The following is an 11,920-nucleotide window of genomic DNA, read 5'->3' as shown; positions in this document are numbered from 1 at the left end:
AGCCCTTTTTGTAGCAGGAACTCCTTTGCATATTAGGCCACACAACCCCTGATGGAACCAATCCTCCTGGAGCTTACAGTATATCCTGCACTAAGAGCCCTGTAAGCTCTTGGAGGGCTGGCTCCATCAAGGGTGTGTGACCTAATATGCAAAGGAGTTCCTGCTACAAAAAAAGCTGTGATGATATATGTTGATTGCTCCCAGCCCATTTATTTGAGAGTCATTCTGTCCACTCACCCACACTGTACATCTGGTAAAGGAAGTTGTTTCGCGAAACTGATGATGTCACAACAAGCCAGTTAGGGAGAAGTCCTGTGAAGTGTTCCCCGGTTTCTGGCTCCAGGGTTCTGGGCTCAGTCCAAATAAGAAGTAGCCCCTGCAAAAGGAAAACAACGTAAAAGCCAACATAATACAGAACTTTATAATGGTTTCTGTGTCATCAAAGGGGAAAATAATCATTGCAACCCAATGACAATCAAAAGGCAAATTACAAAATAACATTATTTCCTATCAATTATGGAAAAACTTTTGTTGGTTTTTATACCAGGATCTGATTTAAAAGCATATAAAAAAGAAGAAGATGGTATTGGATTTATATCCCGCCCTATACTCTGAATCTCAGAGTCTCAGAGCGGTCACAATCTCCTTTACCCACCCCCCCACAACAGACACTCTGTGAGGTAGGTGGAGCTGAGAGAGCTCTCACAGCAGCTGCCCTTTCAAGGACAACTCCTGCAAGAGCTATGGCTAACCCAAGGCCATTCCAGCAAGTGCAAGTGGAGGAGTGGAGAATCAAACCCGGTTCTCCCTGATAATAGTCCGCACACTTCACCACTACAACAAACTGGCTCTCTACTAAAAAGTCGTGTTTACCATGTGATCTGCTCCCTCCACCCCTTGTCACGTGATCATTTGGGTGGGAATGGAGTTTGAAGCTCTGTTGTCTCCAGGGGCAGGGAGAGCACAGCTGTAGATTCTAGAAGCTTCTAGAAAACTCCTCAGCGTCAGGCCTGCTCTGAAGCAGCCCCCCACGTGGGAGTGCACAGAGGACACGATGAGGAACCAGCCTCTCAACAAAGTTAAACCAGTTCTTAGAATTTTTTCTTATTGGCCTTAATGGAACTGACTGCCCAATCCACATCCCAGCTCAGATATTTGGGTTTAAATCCAGTTCAATCTCATGGAAGTGAACAAGGTCTAAACCCAAAGAATTTAAGCACCATGTAAACTGGAATAGCTTTCAGTTTAAATCCAATGCACAGCCCTGATTCTGTATGTGTTTATTCAGGACAATGCTCTACACAGTACCCCTTCACTGGAGCCTTGCTCCCAGTAAGAGTGGTGCAGAGTGGTAAAGCTGCAGCACTGCAGTCCAAGCTCTCTGCTCACAATCTAGTTCAATCCCGGCAGAAGCTGGGTTCAGGCAGCCAGCTCCTGGTTGACTCAACGTTCCATCCTTCTGAGGTCAGTAAAATGAGTACCCAGCTTGCGGGAGGTAAAGTGTAGATGGCTGGGGAAGGCAATGGCAAGGGAAAGGAAAGGTCCCTGGCAAACCACCCCGTAAAAAGTCTGCTGTGAAAACATCATGATGCGATGACACCCCAGAGTTGGAAACAACTGGTGCTTGCACAGGGGACTACCTTTACCTGTTTTTCCTTCCAGAGATGCATAAAACACGGCTCTGAGGGATCAGAGCAGGCTCCAGACTGTCTGGCATCACATGGAAAACTATGGTGCCCCCTGCGCACTGATAACATCACTGAGTCACGTAGGGGCATCCAGTTGGGCGTATCCAGAAGGCCAGCACCCTAGGCAGTCACCTAGTTTGCCTAGTGGCAGGGCCAGCCCTGTGTGGAATCACAAACCAGCGTGCTGTCAGAGTCATTCTTCTCAGTAGCCCCCCACACATTGCACTGAAGAGACATACATCTTGCTGGGACATGAACGCACTCTATTTGTAAGAATTAGTCGACACCCATTCACAACACTAATAGAACTGGGGGTCAGTTCGCAGGGCCAATGAGGGCGCTAAATCAGCTGCGCATGTGTCGAATGTAGAATAACAAAGAAAAGTCAATTGTACACCATACATAGAGTGTGCAGGCATTCGTTGTATAGTAGCATAATTGTGTGTGTGTGTGTGTGTGTGTGTAATTTGTTCACCCGGCTTTGCATTATTAGAATTAAAATGTCTTTGCTTTCCTTCCCTAACTGTGTCAGTTTCATTCAAGCACTGGGTTTAACCAAATCGCGCACAAGAGTTGCCCCATTCTTTATGCATGGAAGTGTGAATAGGGTGATGATGAGGACAATAAGAAGAATCTCAATAGGAAGATCCCATTTGGTTTTCTGATTTGGAGGCAGTTTCCTTCAGAGATGGGATGTGTGTCAGAGAGAGATTTGGGGAATGTTATTGACTTCATTTATAGCAAAACCCTCCCCCCCCTTTATCCTGTGAGGTAGGTTGGACTGAGAGTGCACTACCGGCCCTGGGTCACCCCGAAAGCTTCCATGGTAGAGTGGGGATTTGAACCTAGCTCTCCTGGATCCTAGTTGGGCACTCAGACCACTACAACACTCTGTCTCTCCAGGGGAAACAGGTTCCAGGACTCATTGGGAAAGTTAACCTCTCCATCCCAAAGAACATAAGAAGAGCCCTGCTGGACTAGACCATCTAGTCCAGCATCCTGTCTCACACAAGGGCCAACCAGCTCCTCTGGAGGGCCAACAACAAAGCAAAGAAGCCAAGGGCTTCATAGGAACATCAGAAGAGCCCTGCTGCATCAGAGCAGTAGTCCATCTAGACCAGCCTCCTGTCTCACACAGTAGCCAACCAGCTCCTTTGGATAAGCAAAAGCAGGGCACAGAGGCAAGACCTTCCTCTGATGCTGCCTCTTGGCACTGGGATTTAGAGCTTTACTGCCTCTATGGAGGTTCCCTTTAGTCCCCCAAGGCTAGCAGCCACCCTTAGACCTGCCCTCCATGAATCTGTCCAGTCCCCTTTTAAAGCTGTCTGTGCCTGTGGCCACCAGGAAATCCTCTGACAATGAATTCCTCAGCTTTATCACTGGTTCTGCAAAGTCCTTCTGGAAGGGCTAGAAATACAAACAAGCCAACAAGGAGTCTGGGAGTCAAATAGGGTAGCAAAGAGGCAATTCCCAAAGAGGCCGCAAAAGAGCTGGAATTGACTAGTCAGAGTCTAGCCTAAGAGCTGGAATTGACTAGCCAGAGTTTTGGGTAAGAGCTGGAATTGACTAGCCAGAGTCTTGCCTAAGAGCTGAAATTGACTAGCCAGAGTTTTGGGTAAGAGCTGGAATTGACTAGTCAGAGTCTTGCCTAAGAGCTGAAATTGACTAGCCAGAGTTTTGGGTAAGAGCTGGAATTGACTAGCCAGAGTCTTGCCTAAGAGCTGGAATTGACTAGCCAGAGTCTTGCCTAAGAGCTGAAATTGACTAGCCAGAGTTTTGGGTAAGAGCTGGAATTGACTAGCCAGAGTCTTGCCTAAGAGCTGGAATTGACTAGCCAGAGTCTTGCCTAAGAGCTGAAATTGACTAGCCAGAGTTTTGGGTAAGAGCTGGAATTGACTAGTCAGAGTCTTGCCGAAGAGCTGAAATTGACTAGCCAGAGTCTTGGGTAAGAGCTGGAATTGACTAGCCACTGGTGGAAGTCGCAGGCTTACCTCTGGCAATCCAGCGTCGAAGGGCCAAACGTTGGGAATCCGCAAGCGGCTATTGATTGTGGAGTGGGTGGGTGTGATTGATTCAGACTGAGCTGTGCTTCTCCCTTCTGCCCCCCCCCTTCTTTCCTCCCAGGAGGGAAGGAGGCCAGCGGATAATGAACACACGCCCCCTTCCCTGCTCAGAGCTGGCCTAATCCGAAAACTCAAGTGCCCGTAAGTAAAACTTCATGGAGGGGGGGAAAGTTATTGGAAGTGACAAATGCAGGGTGACAAATAATCAATAAAAGCCCCAGTTCGACATCCTTCATTGTTTTCTGGCGCTAACAGCAAGTAATGAAACCTCGGCAGGGAGAGCGAGGAGGGGGCGACAGAAGGGGGAGCCCCCCCCCACCAGGGGACCTTCTGTGGGGGAGACCCGGGCTCCAGCAGGCGGATTAATGGCCTCCCCTCCTAGGCAGATCTGGTCCTCTCATCACCCTTAATTAAAATCATTCTTGTAAAAATAGCTTCGGATGGTGGGGCTTTCCCTCCATAAACCAGAAACCGGGGGGGGGGGGGATATGTAGCACTAAACACAGTGACTCACCAATGCTATCTGCTGACTGGTTCCCTGAGTGATCAAATGTCAGATTAAAGTTTTTCTTTGACATTTGCCGAAAGCAAATGGCTTCGGAATAACTACTGTGAGTCTTTGCTGGGGGGGGGGGGGGGGGGGTGTTCGATGAAGCCGGATCCCCAGAAGTTCTCCTGCGCAGGGCCCCCGACTAAAGGGAAAGTGAGCGCGCGAAGAATCCTCTCCCACGGCGAAGAAGAAGATGACGAAGAAGAAGATGATGATGATAACGACGACGACGATGATGATGATATTGGATTTATACCCGCCCTATACCCTGAATCTCAGAGCGGCTCACAATCTCCTTTACCTTCTTCCCACGCATCAGACACCCTGTGAGGTGGATGGAGCTGGAGAGGGCTCTCACAGCAGCTGCCCTTTCAAGGACAACCTCTGCCAGAGCTGTGGCTGACCCAAGGCCATTCCAGCAGCTGCAAGCGGAGGAGTGGGGAATCAAAAACCCTGTTCTCCCAAATAAGAGTCCGCACACTTCACCACCGCACCAAACTGGCTCTGTGGGTTTCCTCGCAGCATTTGTCTGTGCACCTGAGTGAATCTGTCCCGAAGGCTGCGATCCTAAACCCGCTTCCTGGGAGGCAACAGTGCAATCCTAAACAGAGCGACACGCTTCTGGCTCCATTCAAGTCGGCGGATTTAGAAGGCGGTAACTCAGACCCTCGCCTCTATAGTCCAGGCTATTCCGATCTTGTCAGATCTCGGAAAGGAAGCGGGGTCGGGCCTGGTCAGTGTTAGGACAGGAGACCCCCAAGTAATCCCAAGGTCCCATTGCAGGGGCAGGGCAAAACTACCTCCGAACTTCTCTTGCCTTGAAAACCCCAAGGGGTCGCAAAGCCAGCTGGGACTGGTGGGGAAAACAAACCAGCCTCCCCGCCCTCTCTCCCTCCCGCCTGCTTAAGAACTCCACTGTAAATTCCAATTACTCTACCTATCAGTCTTACCAGCTGCCAGGCACAGGTCTTACCAACTGCTTGAATCCAATCTAACCCAGGACTTTTTTTTTTTTTAAATCAGGAACTGCTTTGCTTGTTAGGCCACGCTCCCCTGATGCACCAGTCCTCCAAGAGCTTACAGGGCTCTTAGTACAGGGCCTACTATAAACTTCAGGAGGATTGGCTACATTAGGGGGCGCGGCCTAATAGGCAAAGGAGTTCCTGATACAAAAAAAGCCCCATCCCTCGGTTATACTTATGCATCTTGACTCCAGTTGTGCTGTTAGGGAGATGGAGAGAGGAAGGGATGAGCCAATGCTGGGAAATGCCAAAAGGGACCAGCCAGGAGGGAAATGCCAACGGATCTCCACTTTAGGAAGAGGTTTTCCTCCAGGCCAGACTGGCCCAGGGATCCTGGAGGTCCCCGCCCCCCCGCTTTGTTCTGGGCATACAGCAGGGGTCACTAGGAGAGGGAAGGGTAGCTGTAAATGTCCTGCGTTGTGCAGGGGGGGGGGGGCGTCTAGATTTCCTTCGAGGTCTGTTCCAAGGGTAGGTGTTTTTAATTGGTGTCATGCGCCTTGAATCTCAGCGAGAAAGGCGGACTACGAGACGGCTGGGATTTATCGCCAAGCAAACATTTCAGAATGGGGACCGCCAAAGAGCCCGTGGCCAAAAATTGACTCAAAGGAAAGCACCGGGAGGACCATGGATGTCCCCCTGACCCCAACAAGGCAGCTGCGCGTTTCTGGGCGCTCCCCACCTGGACGGCCCGCAGTGGTAGCCGGGCCTCCCTAGCCGGTGGGGCGCCGTTCCCAGGGCTCAGCCAAGTCCCGGAAGGCTCCTCCTTCCACCCTGGGCCTCTGTCCCTTCAGGGTGGTTGCCGCGTAAACCCGGCGGGGTGGGAGAGCGCGGCGTTGCCTGGGCCCCTTGGCGACCGACCCTGGGGTGTCACCGCGCATTAAGTTCTGATCGATCACCTCGCAGAGCCTTCGGGAAGTCGGGGCGCTGCTCCAGGGCCGCTTCCTCGCCGGGGCTGGGGCTTCGGAGGGGCGTGCGTGAAGCGCGGTGGCACATAATCGATAGGGAGGGCTCAGCTGTCACGGATCCTAACGGGGCTTCCGAGGGAAGCCGTAACGCGATGTGGCATCCCGAAGTTTGGGAATGGGCCGTCTGGAGGTGGGGAGGGTCTGCCAGCCAGTGGAGAGATGGAGAGGCCGCCGCAGGGCCGGGGGAGCGCAGAGCCACGATTCGACTTTCCCCTTTCCATCCCCCTCCCCTTTTCTCCCCCTGGGGCGGGCGCATCGAGGCCCCCCAGCGCCAAGAGCTTGCTGCTTCGATTCCACCCAACTTCTGGGTCTGCATCCACATAGGTTACCGCCGCGAATGGCCGCTGACATTCGCCAAGAGATCTGGAGGTCTCCGGAGGTGCAACGACATTCCAGGCCGGGGCAGTGCATCCCGCCTTCAACCACCCCCCACCCCAAGCGCTGAAGGTGCTGCCCTGGAGTGGGAACACTCCCCCCCCCCCGTTTGCTTTCAGTCACCCCGTCTTCCAAGAAGAGCTGCGCTCCTAAGCAAAGTCGCTAGAGCGCAAGCTCCAGTAAACTCACCAGGACTAAGTTGAGAACCTAAGAGTAGCCATGTTGGATAAGGCCAGTGTGGCCCGTCCAGTCCAAAGTTCTGTATGTGTCGCACAGTGGCCAAAACCCAGGTGTCATCTGGAGGTCCACCAGTGGAACCAGAGCTCCAGAAGCCCTCCTACAGCTGCCCCTCTCCAGCACCAGAGCATCACTGCCCCAGACAGTGTTCCATTGCGGCTAAGAGCCACTGATGGACTTCTACTCCAAATGTTGAGCCAATCCCCCTCTTGAAACGGTCTGTGCTTGTTGTTGCCACCACTTCCTGCCGTCAGTGAATGCCACGTGTTAATGACTCTTCGGGTGAAGGACTTCTCTTCCTCTGCTCTAAGCCTCCTGCTCATAACTTTCAGCAAGTGCCCGCGAGTTCTTGCACCTTCTTTCTCTACCTTCTGTGTCAAATGCACAATGCTGTAGACCTCCCCCGCTAAGCACGCTTAAGATAGGGCTCTTTGGGCGTCTAGGCAGAGCAGGAGGTCTCTGGGGGATCCCAGAAGGATCTTTTTCCCCACTTCCGATTTGATTTCCCCAACACTTTCATCTCCCTGGAATTTGAGACGCTTCCAGGTAAGGAAAGGGGTTTGGAAACCCCAGTTAAACTCGAGGGGAAGCCCCCCCCCCCCGTTTCTCTACTGTTCCTTGGGCCAGGGTCGTGTAGTGGTTCGGGTGTCGGGGTAGGATCTGGGAGACTCAGAATCGAATCCTCCCTCTGTCAGGGAAGCCTGCCGGGTGACCTTGGGCCAGTCACACACTCTCTGCCTAACCCACCTGGCAGGGTTGTTGTGAGGATGAAATGGAGGACGGAAGAAGGCTGGAAGCCGCTCTGGGTAGAAATGAATTGAACACCTGAACTACTGGCTGGTTTCTTGAAGAGGACCTGCAGGACTAGAAAGTTCCGTTCTCACAATCCCCAGCCCGGCCGCTGACTGGGGTGGGGGTGGGGCAGGGGCAACTTCTCAGCCCTGCCCTCTATGCTGAAGATGGTCGGGAGGGCGGCTACATCGGTTGAATGCCCGCCTGCTAGAGCAGGAGAGAAGAAGAAGACGACGACATTGAATTTATATCCCGCCCTCCACTCCGAATCTCAGAGCGGCTCACAATCTCTGTCTTCTTCCCCCACAACAGACACCCTGTGAGGTGGGTGAGACTGAGAGAGCTCTCACAGAAGGTGCCCTTTCAAGGACAACTCCCAGGAAAGCTATGGCTGACCCAAGGCCATTCCAGCAGGTGCAAGTGGAGGAGTGGGGAATCAAACCCGGTTCTCCCAGATAAGAGTCTGCACACTTAACCACTACACCAAACTGGAGGGGGTCAGGTGACTTGCCAGGAAATCAAAATCCTCCCCGGATACCTTGCTTTGGCAAAACCCAAAAACGTCTAAGGTGTGTGTGTAGGGGGTGGGGGGCGGGATCACCTACTGAAGGGAGGAATGGAACAGGCTGGGAGTCCAATTGCATCTGGAGCCGTTTAGCGGGATTTACTTAATTTCAGAAATTCTTCTTCTTCTTCTCCTCCTCCTCCTTCTCCTGAGACTATGGGCTGGGGAGGATGAAATAGCCACTGCCCGATCCACAAGGCTGGTGGGCCAGAGGCTGAGGCTGGGAAACCAGATCCGGACTGCGGAGCAAGTCCAGCTGAGGTCGTCCTGACCGGGCTGCCTAGGGGCCTGCCTTTAGATCCCGCGCAAAGTTTGGCGCAAGAGCCTCGCCGCCCTGGAGGGCAAGGCCAGGTGAGGCGAGGCTTCGGGGCGGGTGTAAGGTTGCTGCTGCCTTTGAAACCGAGCTCCCGTCCGCGGGGGGAGAACAGGAGCCGCCTTAATCCATAGTTAATGCGCGCTGTTCAGCGGGCACCTGGTGGTTGTTACCTGAATATTTAAAGGCACCCGTGTTCGATGAGAAATTTATGACCCGCAAGCTAGACCCAGAGGGCGGCTGGGGAACCCGAGCTCCACATTGGCCCAGGAAGGCAACTGGCGGGGGCGGATTGGCTGGGGACCTTGCTGGAAATGACAGCCATTGGATAATCGCCTTCTCTCAACTTCTGGTCTGCTCTCCGTCCTTAGGAGTGGTGGCCCCCCGAAAGGCGGGGTTCACGGGAGGTCGAACCCCCCCCCCCATTCTTCTAAGGCTGCGCCATTATTTTTTTTCCAGATCTCCCAGCAAGTGCCTTAAATGTATTTATTTAATCCATTTGTAAACCCCCCTTCTCCCCAATGGGGACTCCAAGCAATTTGCCTCGCCTTCTTCTCCCGCATTTCATCCTCACAACGACCCTGTGAGGGAAGTTAGGCTGAGATATCGTGGCTGGCCCAAGGTCACCCAGTCAGCTCGCAGGCCAGGAGTGGGGACTCGAACCGGCTCCCCCAGATAGAAACCGCAGACACTGTTAACCGCTACACTACACGGGCCAGACGCCTGGAGATTGGTGCCTGCTCTTTTCCGGGGAGACTCGTTAAAACCCCCAGCCTGATCCGTCGGAGAGACCCAACCTGAGTTATCGCACCACCCGCTGTTTCACCGCCAAGCTAGCCCATCAACCGGGGGTGGCCAAACTTGCTTAATGTGAGAGCCACTTAGAATAAATGTCAGATGTTTGAGAGCCACAGAACAGAAGGGAGGGAGGAAGATAGAGAGGAAGGAAGATGGGGAGGGAGGGAGAGGTGGAAAGAAAGTGACTTTAAATGCATTCTCCAAGCCGCTGGCTGGCTTGGCTTGGGTAGGTAATTTAAAGAGTCAAGCTCCTTCTCCAAACTGGCTGACAGGGCAGTGGGAGCTTCGTGAGCCACACAATATGTGTGAAAGAGCCACATGTGGACATATGAACATATGAAGCTGCCTTATACTGAATCGGACCCTCGGTCCATCAAAGTCAGTATTGTCTTCTCAGACTGGCAGCGGCTCTCCAGGGTCTCAAGCTGAGGTTTTTCACACCTATTTGCCTGGACCCTTTTTTGGAGATGCCAGGGATTGAACCTGGGCTTCCCAAGCAGATGCTCTACCACTGAGCCACCGTCCCTCCCCACGGCTCGGCATCCCTGCCATAAACAAACTGGGATGGCCCTTTCACACGTGACGCTGCGCCCCTGACAAAAGTGAACAGAATTACTCTCGAGTTGCTGTGAGCGGTGATAGCCCTCCCACTCTGGGCAGGCAGAACAGAAATTCAACGAATTGCTACCCAGAAATCCCCAATCGATAACCAGTCTCCCTCCCCAAGTCCATCATTGGCGGGGCTCGCCGGGCCCGCTTGGCCAGGGAGAGGCCTCGTTTTCCTGCTCCAAATTAGAGACCGTTCTACGGATGAATTTAAGAGCCCCGTGGAGCAGAGTGTTAAAGCAGCAGTACTGCAGTCCTAAGCTCTGCTCACGACCTGAGTTCGATCTCCGGCGGAAGCTGGGTTTTCAGGTAGCCGGCTCCAGGTTGACTCAGCCTTCTATCCTTCCAAGGCCGGTAAAATGAGTACCCAGCTTGCTGTGGGGGGGGGGATGGAAGTGTAGAGGACTGAGGACCACCCCGTCAAAGCCTGCCGTGAAAACGTTGTGAAAGCAACGTCACCCCAAAGTCGGAAACGACTGGTGCTTGCACAGGGGACCTTTCCTTTCCCTCCCGATGAAGGTTCAGCCTCCCTTGGGCGGGAGCCGCCGCTGCCTTTGATGGTTGATTGCCTCCACAATGGGGACCTGCAGGGGAAAGAAGAGAGGAATTGCGCGGCGGATGATCCTCGGGCGCGGACTGGAGGGAAACTGTTGCGCGGTCCTCAGACCAGAACGGTCCAGAAGTCGGAGGGGGAGGGGTGTGCGCTATGGGGAGGGGGGGCGGGCAAAAATACGTGCGCGTCTCTGTGTGTGTTGTGGAGCAGTTTCCAACACAGCTGTGCCGCCAATCGCCGTCTGGATCGCATTCAAGTTCTCTCTCTCCCGCCACTTACAGTAACACACCCTGCCAACCTTGAAGCTGTCCCCCCTTCCCCCCTCCCCAAAAAGAAGAAGAAGAAAGAGGGATTTAATGAGGCCGCCTTGAGGCTCTTCGATGATTTAGAGGATTCGCCGGAGCTGTAAAAATGACAATGGGGACATGTGTCGTGCCAGGGAGGTGAAATCCCAACCCGGGACAAAGTTGCTTCTCTTCTTGAAGGCGCGGTCATTTCCAGCGCAGGGGGGGGGGGGCACAATGGCGAGGCCGGGAGAGGGGGGGGGCTCTGATCTGCACCTCGGAGGGAGAGAGAGGGAGAGGGAGAGAGAACCGCCTGATGAAAATGGGCCTCTTGTTCTCTCGGTCACTCGATCGTCGTGTGAACCTGCCTCCTTTGCTATTCTGGGCAAGGACTGGCCGAGCCCCCACCCCCCCGCCCAGGTTTCAATACCCCCTTGAACTCCCTCCTCCCCCCCCCCCCGCCCTCTCTCCATCTCCGCCCTTGCCTTGGCTTCTTCACAACCATCGCTGGAATTCTATCGGGGCTCCGGCAGACGCCAAGGCACCCAAACCGCGCAAGGCGTCTCCCACAGCAGTGCGTGGAAATGCCCCCAGATCATTGCCCCGGCTTTCCAAAATGCCTCGGGGAGGGATGGTTCCGGGTGGGGGGAGATTGCTGGCTCGCTCAGACCGCTGTGGCCGATCCGCAACCCGCTTGAGCGGCTAGACTCGCCCTTTAAACAGTAGCGCCGCTGGATCCCGGAGTCTCTTACCGGCTTCCGTGGGGGTAGGCTACAGTCTCCCACCGCCAGACCACCATTCCAGCTACAACTCCCCAGACAGCGCCAGCAGATTGCCAGAGAAGCGGCGGGACGGTTCATTATCTCTAGGATGACCTCTAGGTGTCCGGATCCTAGATAGGGAAAGATATCCTGTAGTCTTGACTTGGAAGTACCGGTTGCGATCACACGCGCGCTAAATAATAAATACACTTTCGATCCACTTTCAAAACACTTCCCAACTGGATTTTGCCAGTTTCAGACAGTAAAATCCAGTTGGAAAGTGCAGTGAAAGTGGATTGAAAGTGCATTATTTAGTGTGTGTGATCGCAGCCACAGAGTCCCAAGTAA

General features: G+C 53.5%; 1 long non-coding RNA gene across 1 annotated transcript in view; it reads right to left on the bottom strand.

Moving 5' to 3' along the window:
* Positions 1–243: 243 nt before the first annotated feature.
* Positions 244–11,920, bottom strand: part of LOC132573407 (uncharacterized) — a 620,525-nt gene continuing 608,848 nt past the window's right edge. Inside the window, exon 5 of the long non-coding RNA XR_009555540.1 lies at positions 244–376. This is a non-coding gene — a long non-coding RNA (uncharacterized LOC132573407). The remainder of the gene's footprint in view (positions 377–11,920) is intronic.

This window comes from Heteronotia binoei, chromosome 6 (assembly GCF_032191835.1).
Source record: "Heteronotia binoei isolate CCM8104 ecotype False Entrance Well chromosome 6, APGP_CSIRO_Hbin_v1, whole genome shotgun sequence".
Classification (NCBI taxonomy): Eukaryota; Metazoa; Chordata; class Lepidosauria; order Squamata; family Gekkonidae; genus Heteronotia; species Heteronotia binoei.
The sequence above is the reverse complement of the archived record's forward strand: the minus strand, read 5'-3'. Positions and strand labels throughout refer to the sequence as shown.